Below are 16,056 nucleotides of genomic sequence, written 5' to 3' on the forward strand. Positions count from 1 at the left end.
TCCATGGAAAAGATGACAGGCAGAAGTCACTACCAGGGTCTGGAAAGAGGGCTCCAGAATGAGACTTTTGAAGTGAAAAATTTGCCAAGAATGTCCCAGAATCAGAAGCTAGAGATGGGAGCCCTAGGCTCAAAGGAGCTTGTTCCTTATTGTACACCCTCTGATGCTTTGTCCTGTGGTGTTTCAGATGTCCAAGGCAACAGACCCCTGCCATCCCGTCCCCGAGAGGCCATTCCCCAGCCTAACAATACTGCTCACTTCCTGATACGCTCCCAAAACTTCCCCCTCATTCCTCCTTGCCCTGAAGAATTCCTCTCTGCCTGTGGGACTTGTTTACGTGCTTCACAGAGCAGTACACTGTTATCACGTCCTCTGCTAGTGGCTAGGCTCCTAGCTAAACTACTCGTGTTTGGCCAAACACAAGCTGTTGGGCTCAAAACAGGGGGACCTGAGTGAAATTCCCTGGCCAGTGGTAGGCGGGGGGTCAGACTAGATGATCTAATGGTCCCTTCTAGCCTTACACTCTATGTGTTGCTCTTTTAATGTTTCCTCCTCACCAGCCCCTTAGGTCTGTCAACTTCTTTGTTGCTCCTCTCTCAAGCTGCCTTGCTCAATTGCACTGTGATATTGCTGTGCCCAGAAGTGAATGGCGGCTGCACCAGAGCCATGCAGAGTGGAACTAGAATCCAGCTACTCCCAGATGGGACCTCTCAACATCTGCAGCCCAGTATTGCTCGGCCTGTCCCCCCTGCATCAGTATGTTGTAAATGCATATTTACTTTGTTGCCTCTGTTGCCCCCGGCCTTCCTCGTCTATGGCTTATGCGGCGCTTTCCCTGCTTCAGATTATTTCTCCCCAAATGCATTAACTGCATTTTCACATATCATTCTGTGTGGCTGAACCACTCTTCCCTCTGTGTCCCTTGGAGGACTCCTCTCTCTTCTCTTCAGTATTATCTGCAGGTTTCATTGATGTGCTGGTTACCTGCCTTTCCAGATCAGCGATGTGAGTCTCTGTGACAGCATATTACGGGCTGCGGGGCTGAGGGGCAGGGTCCCTGTGGCAATGCTTTATGGCCTGTGGGGCTGAGGGGAGGGGTCACTGTGACTGTGTTATGGCCTGTGGGCCTGAGGTAGGGTTGCCAACTTTCTAATTGCAGAAAACCAAACACCCCTGCTACACCCCTGCCCCTTCCCAAGGGCCTGCCCCTTGCCCCATCCCTTCTCCAAGGTTCCGCCCCCCACTCACTCCATCCCCCCTCCCTCTGTCACTTGCTCTCCCCCACCCTCACTCATTCGCTCATTTTCACCAGGCTGGGACAGAGGGTTGGGGTACGGGCTCTGGGGTCAGACCAGGGACAAGGGGTTTGGGGTGCAGGAGGAGGCTCCGGGTTTGGGGGGGTGGGGCTGAGGGGTTCAGAGTATGGGAGGGGGCTCAGGGCTGGGACAGGGGGTTGGGGTGCAGGATGGAGTTTGGGGTGCAGGCTCTGGGCAGCGCTCACCTTAGATGGCTCCCTTCAAGAGGCAATATGTCCCTCTGGCCCCTAGCTGGAGGTGCGGCCAGGCGGCTATGCGGTGTGCGCTGCCTCCAACTTGAGGCGCTGCCCTTGCAACTCCTATTGGCTGTGGTTCCCGGCCAATGGGAGCTGCGGAGCCGTGCTGGAGCATGGTGTGGGCAGCACATGGAACCCCCATGGCAGTTTCTCTGCCTATGAGCCGAGGGACATGTTGCTGCTATTGGGGAGCCTTGCAGAACCAGTAGAGAGCCTGCCAGCCCCACACCAACCGGATTTTTAACGGCCCGGTCAGCGGTGCTGACTAGAGGTGCCAGGGTCCCTTTTCGACTGGGTGTTCCGGTCAAAAACCAGACTCCTGGCAACCCTAGGCCCTGTGCCCCTCCCTTCACATTACTGCTGGGAGGAGGCTCATTCGTTTCCTGTTCCCCACATAATTCCCATCATTGTTCGTGCCGGGGGGCCTGAGGGAACGCTAGAGTAGACAAGTCCCCACCAGTCACTGGTCTCATAGAACATGGCTGAGGGCAAGTCTCAGCAGAACAGTGGGAAAATGCCAGCAGCCCCCAGAGCCTCATCTGCACTAGCACCCCACTGCCGCTCTTACCAGTGGGCTGCGGCAGGGGAGCAATTGTGGGGACTAGGCTCGCATAGGTGAGGCCCAGTCGGACAATCCACATTTGCCTGGCAAAGCAAGAGCAGAGAGGGAAGCCAGGGTCCGCTGGTATGAGCTGCAGTGAAGTCCCTTGGCAGGGACTCTGTGAGCGTATGAAGCCATCTGAGGCAGGGAGAGAAGCAACGGGCCTGAAAGCAGGAGTGCTGGGCTGAGCCCAGGGCCAGTCATTAAGCAGCGAGGGAAATGCCCCAAAACAAAGGTCAGGAGCAGGATGGAGAAGGAAGGGGATCAGAAGCGGGCCAAGGTCCAGCACCCCAGTTCTGCAGGGGTGTCACTTTCAGCATGGGCGAGAGCTCTCAGGGGTCTGTAGTGGGCAATCTCTATGGTTGCAGTTGACAGAGCTGTGAAATAGAAGGGGTCCCTGCTCCTGCCAGGTGTCCCAGCCCTCTGCCGCCCATTCCCGGGGCAGCACGGTGCTTGTGGGGTGAGTACCTGAGTAATGAGCACATTGCTATGTGCTGTCCTGCAGCCAGGTTGGCTCAGTGTTTTAATGGCCCCAATAAACCTGCTCCCACTCCTTCTCCCTGGCCTGCCAGGCTCAAGGGGAGATGCTGCTGCGCTGGGTCACACTGTGACCGACACGCCCTGGGCTTGGCTCAGTCTCGCTCATAAATCTCTGGAGATGGGGAAGGTTTCCTCAGGTCAGTTACAAAAGGTTCCGTTCAGAACTAAAATCCCGTCAACAGTGGTGATCAGAGGGAGTCAGTGAGAAACAGAGAGACGGTGGGATCCCATTGCCCTGGGCAAGTGCTGCACAAGGAGAAGTCAGCACCACAGCCCTGGAGAAATAGCCCCTTCACTGCTGGGCTTTGATGCCTAGGGCTTCTCTTCTGTGTTCAAAGACTCCAGAGGGTCCCCAGGAGCAGGGGATGTCTCAAAAGCCTCCTGGCTTGCTGCACCATAGAGCACCTCCTCGAAGCCTGCCAGCTCCCAGAAGCTCGTGTAAACAAGCCCCTCCCAGTGCTCATCAGCTCCTGCTCTCCCCAGTGCTGGGGCGTAATGGTTTCCATTAGTAAATCCAGAATATGGCACAGCTCAGCCCATGACAAGAGGGCCTGGGGAAGGGAGGATGGGGCGGGGGTGCCGATCCATGAGGGAATGGCCAAAAGCTGCAGAGGTTGGCCTCTACCTTGCCCTGGACAACCCAGTGGCTCAGTGGCCTTCTACCTCAGTGAGTCTCCCTCACACCTCCCTGACCCTCTGTGAACCACTGACTCCTCTTGGCCTTCCTCGCCTCCCAGTATGGGCGGAGAGCACCTGCCACCATTGGTGCTTCTTCAGTGATGTATGTTCCCTGTCCCTGCCCCACTCCGGGCCGGCAGCGCTGGTTCAGCGCTGTTGCTGGGATGGTGCAGGGGAATCAGGCTGTGTCACCAATGGAAAACCCCACAGCAAGTACCCCGCCCTGCCAAAGCCCAGCTGTGGGGCGGGATGGGTGTCAGAGGCCCAACTGGAGAGACACAAAGTGCAGGAGCTTCTGGGGTTCTGAGATCCTGAGTCAGGTACCCTCCCTCCCCCAAGGTTCAGGAACTCCCCTCTGCCAAGAGGATCAGGCACTGTCCCTTCAAACAAGTCAGGTCCCCTCACCCCAGTATCAGCATCAGGACCAGGACATGAGCAGTGTGACCTAGTGGTTGGAGCAGAAATTGGGAGCCAGGCCAAGTCAGATACCAGGAGGTCAGAGTCTGAGAGGGTCCAGAGGGCAAACCAGGATTCAGGGGTTAGGCAGCAGGAAGAGCAGGTTACCAGGAGCTCAGAGTCAGACAGTAGGAGCAGGTAGCACAAGGGAAGCCATCCCAAGCAGGGAAGACCCAGCTGCATGGACAACTTCCTATGATGGGTTTAAATAGAAGCTGGGAATCAATCAGGACCCCCCAGAGTTCTGCCAGTCGGATCCCACGACTGGCGTCTGCTGTCGGAGTTCAGCTCTTAGCAGGTCGCTGGGTAGCAGGTTGGAAGTTACTAGTTCCTAAGCACCCTCTGCACCAGGCTTTGAGACCCATGGCCTCTGAGAGTCAGGCGTTGCCTCCCTTGCTGCAGGGGGGGAACTCACATGAGTGATGTACTCCAGACAGATAGAAACCTCATGGGGCAGAAGGATTTACGGTTATCCCATGCAACGGCTGGGAATTTCATCCCACAAATGGGAATGGAGGCAGAGTCCCCTCATCCATTCTGCCACACTGCCTTTTGTCATTGCATTGATGGATATGCTGGCAGGGAAGGGGCCGGTGCTGGGGTTGCTGGCAGGGCGGGGGCTGGCGCAGGGGTTGATGGCTGGGCAGGGGCTGGCACAGGGATTGTATCACAGCCGGGTTTTAGAGGCCCAGTCAGGATCCTCAGTGTGCTTGGTGCTGTGCACACAGAGTATAGAATGACCCCTGCCTTGCAGAGTTTACAATCAAAAAGGGCAAAGGGCAGGAGGGGAAGGGACTCACCCGGCAAGGTGGGAGGGTCCCAGAGCTCAGGCTGTTGCCTGAGCCCAGAAGTCTACACTGCAATGAAACAGCCCTGAGCCCTGTGAGCCTGAGTCAGCTGGCACGGGCCAGCCACGGGTGTCTAATTGCAGTGTAGACATACCCAACAAGGACAAAAGACTTTGTTGTTTACTCTCACCGCATGAGGATGAGTCTTGCAAGTGGATTCCTCCCATCAGCTGAGTTTGCAACCCAAAACAGAAGGGGGGTGTGACGTAGCACCCCATAATGCTTTATGAAAATATGCTTATGAATGTAAATATGACATAACTGGAATACGTTTTATGCTACATATGCCAGGTAACATATCTCTGCAAAGGTTATGATCTACTGAATATATTCATCCTATTTGCATGCATGTATCATTTTTGTATTGGAAGTTATGAATATTGGCTGTGTGCTTGTTTGATTTTAAGTAGCCTTAGTAAGCTATTTGGTCAGCTTCTTTAGAAAGGAATTTGCAAGTTAAGTGCCCAGTCAAGAAACACTTAACGGATAATGGATCTTGGAAGACTCCAATCCACATAAGAAGTCTACCGGAGGATGTTCAAGGTAGCATGTGAACAATGGCTGCCACTTGTAAAGTTCTGAGTCATGCATGGACATGTGACTTGCCCAATGTGACTCCAAAACTCCATCTTGGATTCTGGATAGGAGAGGGGAGGGGGTCTCCACCCACAAGAGAAAGTTTATTTAAGCCCCTGGGAGACCCCTCCATTTTGTCTTCAGCGGGCTCAAAAGATAGCCTCTCCACCTCCAAGGATACCTGAAAGAAACTGGAATGAAGGACAGTAACTACAGGGGTGTGAGTGATCACTGGACCCAGACTGGAAGGAGGCTAGTCTGTAAAAGAGGCTTATTGGAACATCTCTGAGGGTGAGATTTTATCTGTATTCAGCTTCTTACTGTATTAGGTTTAGACTCACGTGTTTTATTTTATTTTGCTTGGTAATTCACTTTGTTCTGTCTGTTATTACCTGGAACCACTGAAATCCTACTTTTTATATTTAATAAGATAACTTTTTACTCATTAATTAACCCAGAGTATGTATTAATACTGGGGGGGGGGGGGGCAAACAGCTGTGCATATCTCTCTATCGGTGTTAGGGTGAACAATTTGAGTTTACCCTATATAAGCTTTATACAGGGTAAAATGGATTTATTTGGGGTTTGGACCCCATTGGGAGCTGGGCATCTGAGTGTTAAAGACAGGAACACTTCTTAAGCTGTTTTCAGTTTAGCCTGCAGCTTTTGTGGGATGTTGTTCAGACCTGGGTCTGGGTTCGTAGCAGGCAAGCGTGTCTGGCTCAAACTAGGCAGGGCACTGAAATCCTCAGCTGGCAGGGAAAACAGACTCAGAGGTAGTCAAAGCACATCAGGTGGCAGTTCCCAAGGGGGTTTCTGTGATCCAACCCATCACAGGGGAAAGGGAATAAAAAACCCCTAACAAGGACCAACTGTATCTTTATGTTGCTTGGACTTTGGATGGGGGCTGGTTTTCTAGGCATAAGCAAGAGATCCCCAGCTGGTTAGCCTGGATTAGCCCTAAAGGACATAGGGCTCTTGCTTAATATGGAAGCTTCTATTACCTTTTGAACTTTAAGATTGTAACTCATTTGTGTGTAAGTTTACCTGCTTTAACCTTGTAAATAACTCTCTTGGTTCCTTTTCCTATGAATTAATCTGTATATAGTTTATTATAGGATTGGTTACAAGTGTTGTCTCTGGTGTGAGATTTAAGGTGCAATTGACCTGGGGAAAGTGACTGGTTCTTTGGGACTGGCAGTAACCCAAATGTTGCTGTGATCCTTGCTGTTAGGGGCCATCTATCGCAAAGGCAGCTCAAATGGGTGGCGAGACAGATCAGAGTACCCAAGGGGATGGTCTGTGTTGCCATGTTAAGGGTGTTATAGTGCCTGAGGGGTTACACTTGAAAACTGGTTGGTGAACTCTAAGTGTAGAACTCACAACCAATTTGGAGTTTGTGCCCTGCCTCTTACCAGTATGGCCTGAGAGTGGTATCCATGCTCTGGAGCCACTGCAGTTAACTTGACAGCTGGCAGGGCAGGGGCTGGAGCAGGGGTTGTCGGCATGGCAGGGCTGGCACTTTTCATGCTTTCCAAAGGTGATTCCTTAGGTAGTTCATATTATTTGTATCACAGCAGAGCCTAAAGGCCCAGTCAGGATCCTCATTGTGCTTGGTGCTGTGCACGCAGAGTGTAAGCTGACCCCTCCCAAGCAGCAGCCTGCCTGTCCCCCAGCAAGCAAGGGGAGCTTGCCCTGCTATAGAGCCTCCTTCTCCCTGCATGGCTTGACGGGGCCTCCTGCGTGAGATCCGAGTGCTGCTGTTAGATCAGGGCCATTCCCAGTGCGTGTATCAATGGCCCAATTTCCCTTACAGTCAAAATAGACCAAGGGCAGGAGAGGAAGGGACTCACCCAGGAGGGCAGAAGCAGAACCAGGCCTGGAACCCAGGGGTCCTGATGTCTAGGCCTGTGCCCTATCCACACCATTACTGCCTCTGTGTAGTAGCACGGCCTAACGAATGACCATTAACCTCCCATGGTGGGTGATCAGCGATGCCCTGAACTTCTCTGCAGAAGTCATTGGGCCTGTCAGTAAACATGCACCCATACGTGTACGGCACACCGACATGTCTGTACACGTGCCCATGTGCATGGACACCCCTGCCCACGTATAATCTGTATCCCTCCCACACATGCACATATGCCCCCCCCAGTGAGCAGTGGGTGCTGTTCGGTGTGAACTACACGCCCCTGGAATTGGCCCTGGCTTGGCCTGGGCTTAGAGAGGCTGTGTTGCAAGCTGCAGCAGTGCTTGCTCAGGCTGGCCCCTGGCCCCTAGAGCTGTGGTGAGCAGGCTTGCTTGAGCCAGCTGTCTGTGAGTGATCTCAGGCCCTGGCACCCAGGGCAGGCTGCGTTCTGAACTGGCACAGATAGGGCAAGCATGGGGCAAGCTACATGATCTCAATTGTTCTGCTTTCCTTTGTTCCTGGCTGGTTGAGCTGACCCCTTGTGCAGGAGGGCCACTCCCTGTGCTGTCATGAGCTGAACTCTGCTCCTGCTAGGAAGTACAAAACAGCCATGGCTCATGGTCGCTGGCTGTGGCAAGCAGCAGCCTAGTAAGCAAGAGGAGCTCACCCTGCTACAGAGCTTTTCACTCGCCGTATGGCTACTTCAGGAGGGCCCCCTGCCTGAGATCTGAGTGCTGCTGTTAAACCAGGGCCATTCTCAGTCCATGTATCCCTGCCACAAGCAAATCCAGTGTCCCTGCCAGCACCTGCCCCTTCCTTCACTTTTGATGCCCTGGCAGCTGAGCCAACACCATTGCTGAGTAACCTGTGGCCACAAGAGGGAGCTCAGTAGTGTGAAAGGCTGCATAGTCTAATGGAATAAGCATGGCACTGAGGTAAGGGACTGATCCCAGCTCCAACATGGACACCCGCAGTGGTCACAATCAGGTCACTTAATCTCTGTGCTTCAGTTTCCCCATCCATAAAATGGGGCTAAAGAATACCTATTTTCCAGGGGGTGTCTGGGAAAAGTGAGTAGGGGACATTTGCAAGGTTCTAAACTCACCGAATGCTCACAGGCCTCTTTAGGGTCAGCACATGTAGCAGCCCCTAAGTCCCTGCTCATTTGGACAATTTGGACCCACAGTTGGGCTCCACTCCTCCTGCAGCAGGTGGGGTGCCCCCCAACACAGACATATGCCACACAATGATTCAGTTCAGTTTGGGGTGTTCACCAGGAAACATCTCACTAACCCTCCCCAAACCCTAAGACTGACCTCTGCCCTGCACAGGGGAACAGGATTCACTTACAGTCCAGAGGGGCAGCTCAACATTGTTTTGCAGCCCCACTCAAAAACACTAAAGCTGGTTTGGGGAGAAAACAAATCATCAGTGTGGCTCTGACAAGCAGGAACTGGCAAGGACACTATGCAGTTTTGCTGAAATGGTACAGGCTGCACCTTCAGCCCCACTGGAAAACGGTAGTAAGCTGTACTCAGCATTTTCTTGTCAGTGCCATTCCTGCAGAATAGAGCTTATTGAAAATTTAAATTGATCAAGAACTCTGTGAGGTGCTCAGGGTCTATAATGATTGTTAGTGTTTCACCAACAGATTAGACGTGGTTGACCGTGTCAATAAAGGAACAAAGCAGAACGGAGTGATATAATTTGATCAGACTTTCAACAGGCCTTTGGCAAGATATTGAACAAAAGGCTTGTAAAAAAAAAAACCTAAGTAGTCCTGGGTGAGAGGCAAAGCATTGTCATGGATCAAAAACTGGCAAAAAGCCCAGACAGAAGAGTAGGAATGAACGGTCAAGCTTCAGCATGGTCCAAGGTTAACTGCAGGGGCCTCAAGGTTATTAGTTCAACCTTTTTTTTCATTTGTGAACTCCTAAAACATTTCGAATGGAGGTGCAGATGCCTTTGGAAATCTTAGACACAGTCTGCAGACCCCCAGGGGTCTGCGAACCACAAGTTGAAAACCAGTGTTAGTCATATCCTGACAGAACTGTCATGAATTCCAGAGGGACGTGACCAAGCTAGGTGCATGGCCAACACAATAGCAGATGAAGTTCAGTCAATGATGATAAATTCCTGGATTCCGGTAGCTATAGAAGATGAACTGGCAAAAGTACGAGATGCTGATGGGGTCATGTGCAAAATTCAAAAATGTCCCTCAGAAATGCTGAGCTGCCTGAGTTTGAGTCACTGCAGATGTTTACACAAGTTTAATAGCTTGAGGCAGCTATGCATTTAATATGCTTAAACTAAAGATCCTCTAGTTTTCAGAGTGGAGATAGTGTTGTCGACTCACATTAATACAGACAAAGGGGTGACCAGAAGGGACAAGTTAATGTTGAATGTTTGAGGGGGACATGCATAATGCTCTGCAGGCCAGCCAAGAATTGATCAGGCCTTAGGGGCCCTCCGTCTGATAAGGGGGTCATTTAACAAGAGATCTTGGGGCATCAAGACCTGCCGCCAGGTTCTCTCAGAAATAGTTGCTAACCCCCCTCAGGTGCCATTTGGCTGGGTTAGCACAACTCTGTACATACTAGAGCTGACAGATAATTGATAGCCAGTGTGCTATTGCCAGTGTAGTTAGTGTCTTTTTCTGTTCACAAATTGGCTCCAAGCAGCTCAAGATTTTTCCTGGTGTATTTGTTGTTCAAAATAGTTTATTCAGAAGTTGTTTCTACCAGTAAGTCTCATCTGTGGATTATTAATGAGCACCTCCCTGGGAGTGTGCCAGATGTTAGCTTGTAATTGGACACATACAGCAGGTCACATAGATGAACACTCATCAGAAATGGTCTGGTTATTACGTAGTCAGTTCCCTTGTGCGAGCTAGAGTCATTTGAGGGTTGCTCTAATTCACACTTGCATCCAGTAGGGCATTCTACTGTGGGGCTCGTTCTCCTGTTGTAGCTATTTCGCTTTGTATAAATAATTATGTTATCCCTGGAGCAGGGATTTGAGTCTCCCACATCCCCAGGGTGTGCCCCAGACACCAGGCTATAGAGTCATTGTTACTCTCTCTTTCTCTGACCCAATGACTATTAAAATTTTATGTACAGTAGAATACCTTTGTGACGGGCCCCCCCATAAAGCTTTATGTAATATGCTTATGAATGTATATATGACATAACTAGAATACGTTTTATGCTACACACGCCATGTAATATATCTATGTAAAGGTTATGATCTACTGAATACATTCCTCCTATTTGTATGCATGTACCATTTTTGATGTGAAGTTAGGAATATTAGCTGTATACCTGCTTGATTTCTATTGAGAAAGGAATGTGCAAATTAAATGCCCAATCAAGAACCACTTAAGCCAACAATGAACTCGAAGACACCAGTCCACATTGGGGCTGTCCCAGGAATGTGGCTTGGCTGGTAAGAAACTCAGTCATGCATGGACATGTGACTTGCCCATGTGACTCCAAAACTCCATTTTGGAGCTCAATTTTGCATAGGAGAGAGGAGGGAGTCTCCACCCACAAGAGAAAGTCTATTTAAACCCCTGGGAGGCTCCTCCATTTTGTCTTCAGCTGGCTAAAGAGAGAGCTTCTCCACCCCCAAGGATACCTGAAAGAAACTGGAACAAAGGACAGTAACTACAGGGGGTGTGAGTGATCGCTGGACCCAGACTAGAAGGAGACTACTCTGTAAAAGGAAGCTTACTGGGTGAGGTTTTTTTCTGTATTCAGTTTCTTAGACATAGACTTGCGTGTTCTATTTTATTTTGCTTGGTAATTCACTTTGTTCTGTCTGTTACTACTTGGAACCACTTTAATCCTACTTTCTGTATTTAATAAAATAACTTTTTACTTATTAATTAACCCAGGGTATGTATTAATACCTGGGGAGGGGCAAACAGCTGTGCATCTCTCTCTATCGGCGTTATAGAGGGTGAACAGTTTATGAGTTTATCCTGTATAAGCTTTCTACAGGGTAAAACGGATTTATTTGGGGGTTTGGACCTCATTGAGAGTTGGACATCTGAATGTTTAAGACAGGAACACTTCTGTAAATTGCTTTCAGTTAAGCCTACAGCTGTTAGGGGATGTGGTTCAGACCTGGGTCTGGGTTTGCAGCCGGCTAGCGGGTCTGGCTCAAACCGGGCAGGGTACTGAAGTCCCAAACTGCCAGGGCAGGAAACCAGGGGCAGAACTGGTCTTGGCTCATCAGCTGGCAAACCCCAAGGGGGTTTCTGTGATTCAACCCATCACACAGCCTTCACCAGGAGAGAGTGACAGAGCCCTGCCACACAACATCCCATAGCTTGTGCTCTCCTGGGAGAAGGGTGACCGTCCCTTCTCCACATCAAATAGTGGAATTGAACCTGCATCTGTCCACCTCCTGGTTCAGTGCCCCAGCCACCGGGCTAAAGCCTATGTAGAGGAGGAAGTCTTCTCCTCTGGCCATTTTATGGTTGGAGCCCTTTACAAATGCCAGGAACCAAATGTTTCAGGCACAACCAGATGTTTGTTCACCACAAAATTCCCTTTGTTGGTTTGCTGACATTTTCAGTGTGTTTCAGTTTTATCTGAACTGATTTTTTTTCCAATTGCTCAGGACTGCCAGCAAACTGAAAACTCGGTTATTCGCCCAGATCTACTGACCACTTGAAGTTTCCCCCAGTATTAACTAGGAACTAAAATATTGGAGATAAGTTTAAAAACATTGGAACAGGTACAGATAAGGGCTACTAGGATGATCCGAGGAATGGAAAACCTGTCTTATGAAAGGAGACTCAAAGAGCTTGGCTTGTTTAGCCTAACCAAAAGAAGGCTGAGGGGGGATATGATTGCTCTTTATAAATATATCAGCGGGATAAATATCAGGGAGGGAGAGGAATTATTTAAGCTTAGTACCAATGTGGATACAAGAACAAATGGATATAAACTGGACACTAGGAAGTTTAGACTTGAAATTAGATGAAGGTTTCTAACCATTAGAGGAGTGAAGTTCTGGAACAGCCTTCCAAGGGGAGTAGTGGGGGCAAAAGACATATCTGGCTTCAAGACTAAGCTTGATAAGTTTATGGAGGGGATGGTATGATGGGATAGCCTAATTTTGGCAATTAATTGATCTTTGATTATTAGCAGGTAAATATGCCCAATGGTCTGTGATGGGATGTTAGATGGGGTGGGATCTGAGTTACTACAGAGAATTCTTTCCTGGGTGCTGGCTGGTGAGTCTTTAGTCACATGCTCAGGGTTTAACTGATTGCCATATTTGGGGTTGGGAAGGAATTTTCCTCCAGGGAAGATTGGCAGAGGCCTTGGTGTTTTTTTGCCTTCCTCTGCAGCATGGGGCACGGGTCACTTGCTGGAGGATTCTCTGCACCTTGAGGTCTTCAAACCACAATTTGAGGACTTCAGTAACTCAGACATAGGTTAGGGGTTTGTTACAGGAGTGGGTGGGTGAGATTCTGTGGCCTGCATTGTGCAGGAGGTCAGACTAGATGACCATAATGGTCCCTTCTGACCTTAAGTCTATGAGTCCTGTGTACAAGCAGTGCTGGGATGGGTTCATACCGGGCACAGCAAAGGGCAGTTAATTAATGAGGGAGAAAGCCAGTTCAATAGAAAGGAAATAACAGGGCATGCTACTTCCTGGTAATAGCATCTAAGCTTGGAGAATGCTTGTGCATCCACTGCTGGGGACGGGCAGTGCGGGCAGAGCAGAGCAGAGTCTAGCCAGGGAAGGTGCAAACTCTCCAGCTCTCTCACGAGGCCTGCACCCTTCAATACACACATGCATGCATCCTGCCTCCAGCAATATCCACCCTTGGGGAAGGTTGCCAAGGTTTGTGCCTGAGTCTTGCTGGCTGTTGCTCCTCTCTGTCTGTTGGGGAAGGGGGTGTAACAGTTGTTAGACACACAATGGAGCAGGTAAGAGGCTGCATGGTATTTCTGGCCCTGTTTCTAGACATGGATGAGGATTCCAGAAGTCTAGTACCCTGCCCCATGGCACTGATTCCCGCGTATGTTGTTACAGCCCTCTGCTCCGCACCCCAAGGGAGACAGCAAACCCAACCACTGCAAGCCAGCAGCAGGTGAGAGAGCTATCCTACCTCTGGAGCATGGCTTCTGAATCTCACTGACTCTGCTCACATGGCCATGGCTTGGTCTCAGATCAACTCCTCCTGCTGTGACTCGTGAGCTGCCAAGCTGCATCCAGCAGCTAGAGCCTGTGTTAGTGACTGACTCCTGGTGCCTGGATGTGATTGTTACTCATGCCTGCTGCATTCTGGATGTCCCCATGGAACAGAGAATGGTGTCCTCCGGGAACCTGTAACAGACCGTGAGCCAGGGGTCTGGGACTGGGATCACAAACCCAGTACAGACACTGAGCTGGAGACATGGGGCTCAGGTGGCATTCAGCGATTCTTGGGGCAGAAGGGCCCATTGTGATTATCTAGCCTGGCCCCTGCATGACACGGCCAGAGCACTGATGTGATTCCCGTTTGAACAACGTGTGCCTTGTAGGATAACATCCAGTCCTGACTTTAAAATAGCCAGCGATGTAGAGTGCATCGAGCCTCTGGCAAGTGGTTCCAGTGGCTAACCGCATGTTAATAAAACATGTTAACAGGAACAAGTAGCAGCCAATGTGGAAAGACTCCAGTTATTTCATAGATGGGGATAAGGCATTAACAGAATTTATGGACCATTCTTCTGAATTAAAGAATGAGATCACTGCTATAGAATTCTATAGGATGGTTCCAGAATCTATGGAAAAGGTCTTGTGCTCCATTAAATGCTATAGGCTTATAGACTCACTTTTATAGAACCTGTTAGTTCCCTCCCTCTTCAGTCCCATAGAAGGATTAATTGAGTGTATCTTAGAGAGAGAATACAGAGCTGTCCCTCCCCCATGCTGAGAAATAACAAGTGCCCACACAGCCATCCTATGTCGGGAGCAGGCATCCCATCATAGAGCACGATGACCAGACATCCGCTAAGTAATTTATGCTCTCGGCTCCATGCCTGTGGACAAGTAAATGCTCTGGTGTTTCACAATACTCGCCTGACAAGGTCATCCTGCACTTCTAGATGCGCAGGCCTGAGTTCTTCCTGGACATGCATGGCACAGGGGTTGCTCCTCCACAAGCGCACTCACCACGCTCCGAGAGGGGCAGTTTTTCACATTATTACTATTCTGAGGAAGGCAAAACAGACCAGCGGAGGTGACACAGGCTGCATGAAACAGCAATTCAGTGCGCTTCCCATTCCTTCACTTCCACTACTGCTGGAGGCTCTGAAGCCTTAAATTCCAGAATAAATTTAGTGATTGTCAAGTACAATTGTGAACTAACAACTCACACCCCAGAGCCACAATGAGAGCAGTTCTGTTGTCACCTACAGCTGTGGGAAACAGGCCCTGGAGGTGCAGCTCAGCACTGTGGGATCCCTCCTGGGCCTCTGAAAGGGTCTGGAGGTGACACCACATGTGTGGTGCCACCACCAAAGGTAGAAATGCAGGGCTGTGGAGGACACACCCTGCTCTGGGCTCTGAGATCCTGGCACTTCTGCTTCCCTGTCTGGGCTTGGGCTAGGTCCTCCATTTCGGGTCCTTGGCTTTAGAGTTCACTTTCTTCTGTGATCTCTAAAACTGCAGTCTGGCCTACTTTGCACTAGAACAGTTTTGCCAGTACAGCTCTGCTGGCAGACTTGGTGGCAACGCACCCTATCCCAGATAAAGGAGTGCGTTAGCTGGTATAGCTTGTGCTGGTTCCCTAAATGACTCCAGTGAGATGCTCTGGGGTTCATCCAGACCAGTCGTGGGTTGTGTCACCACCGGCCCTGTAAATCTGGCTGTTTCTGTGCTGTGTAGCTTTGGCTCAGCACCCTGACACCAGCAGCCTGCTCATAGCACCATGGCCTCACCCTGGCTTCCACTATCCTGGTTCTGCCTCACAGGGTGACCCCCTACACCCTCCCAGCCCTATTCATTTAACTGAGGACTTACCCTTCTCTTTAACATACAGCACTGAGATAGTTTGTAGCAAAACTATAAACAAGTTTATTAATGAAGACCAAACGAATAAGTGATGACTAGTAAGAGTGACAGAGAGATGAAAAGTTACAAACACACTTTCTAGTGACTAAATTTAACTTCAGCAAATTACAGTCTTGGTCTAAGCAGCTTTCTCACCTATATTGAGTTTTCAGACTTTCAACCCCCTTGGCTGAAAGGTTCCACATTTCTCAGATGTACAAGAGCTCTGTTTCTTGTGTGTGTCCAGCAGTGGATGCCGAAATGGCATTATGACCTTGCTTAAACCTTCCAAAGTTCAATTATCTTGCTCAGGAGGCAGGAAGGCTTCCTGGAGCTGCAGCTTCCAACCTCCATTGAGAGTGTTAAGTGGCCATTTTCCATATTGGGTTTGCGCAATGACTTTGTCTAGCCTTCATTGTCTCTCCTTGCTCCATTTACACTGGAGACACATTCAAGCAGGAGGAACCACATTCCTTTGTCTAGGATGGGGTGACTTAAACCTTGCCTGAGAAACACCTTTTAAGAACATATTTTCAGCACATATTTATAATTCTTCATATATCATCCATACATACACCGCACAATGATATTAACAACCAGCATGTTGCCAGCTTATATACGATACCTTACGTGACACCTGTTAGATTCTCCTCCCTTGGTTTTCACACCTCTACTGCTAGAACAGGGCCTCATCCTCCCTGATTGAACTAACCTCGTTATCTCTAGCTTGCTTCTTGCTTGCATATATATACCTGCCCCTGGAAATTTCCACTGCTTGCATCCGACGAAGTGGATATTCACCCACGAAAGCTCATGCTGCAAAACGTCTGTTAGTCTA

The 16,056-nt window shown here is 49.8% G+C and overlaps 1 protein-coding gene across 4 annotated transcripts in view; it reads right to left on the reverse strand.

The window, feature by feature from the left end:
- Window positions 1-16,056, reverse strand: part of MYOCD (myocardin) — a 477,029-nt gene that overhangs the window by 93,262 nt on the left and 367,711 nt on the right. The gene's annotated exons all lie outside the window — the stretch shown is intronic.

Source organism: Mauremys mutica, chromosome 12, assembly GCF_020497125.1.
Source record: "Mauremys mutica isolate MM-2020 ecotype Southern chromosome 12, ASM2049712v1, whole genome shotgun sequence".
Classification (NCBI taxonomy): Eukaryota; Metazoa; Chordata; order Testudines; family Geoemydidae; genus Mauremys; species Mauremys mutica.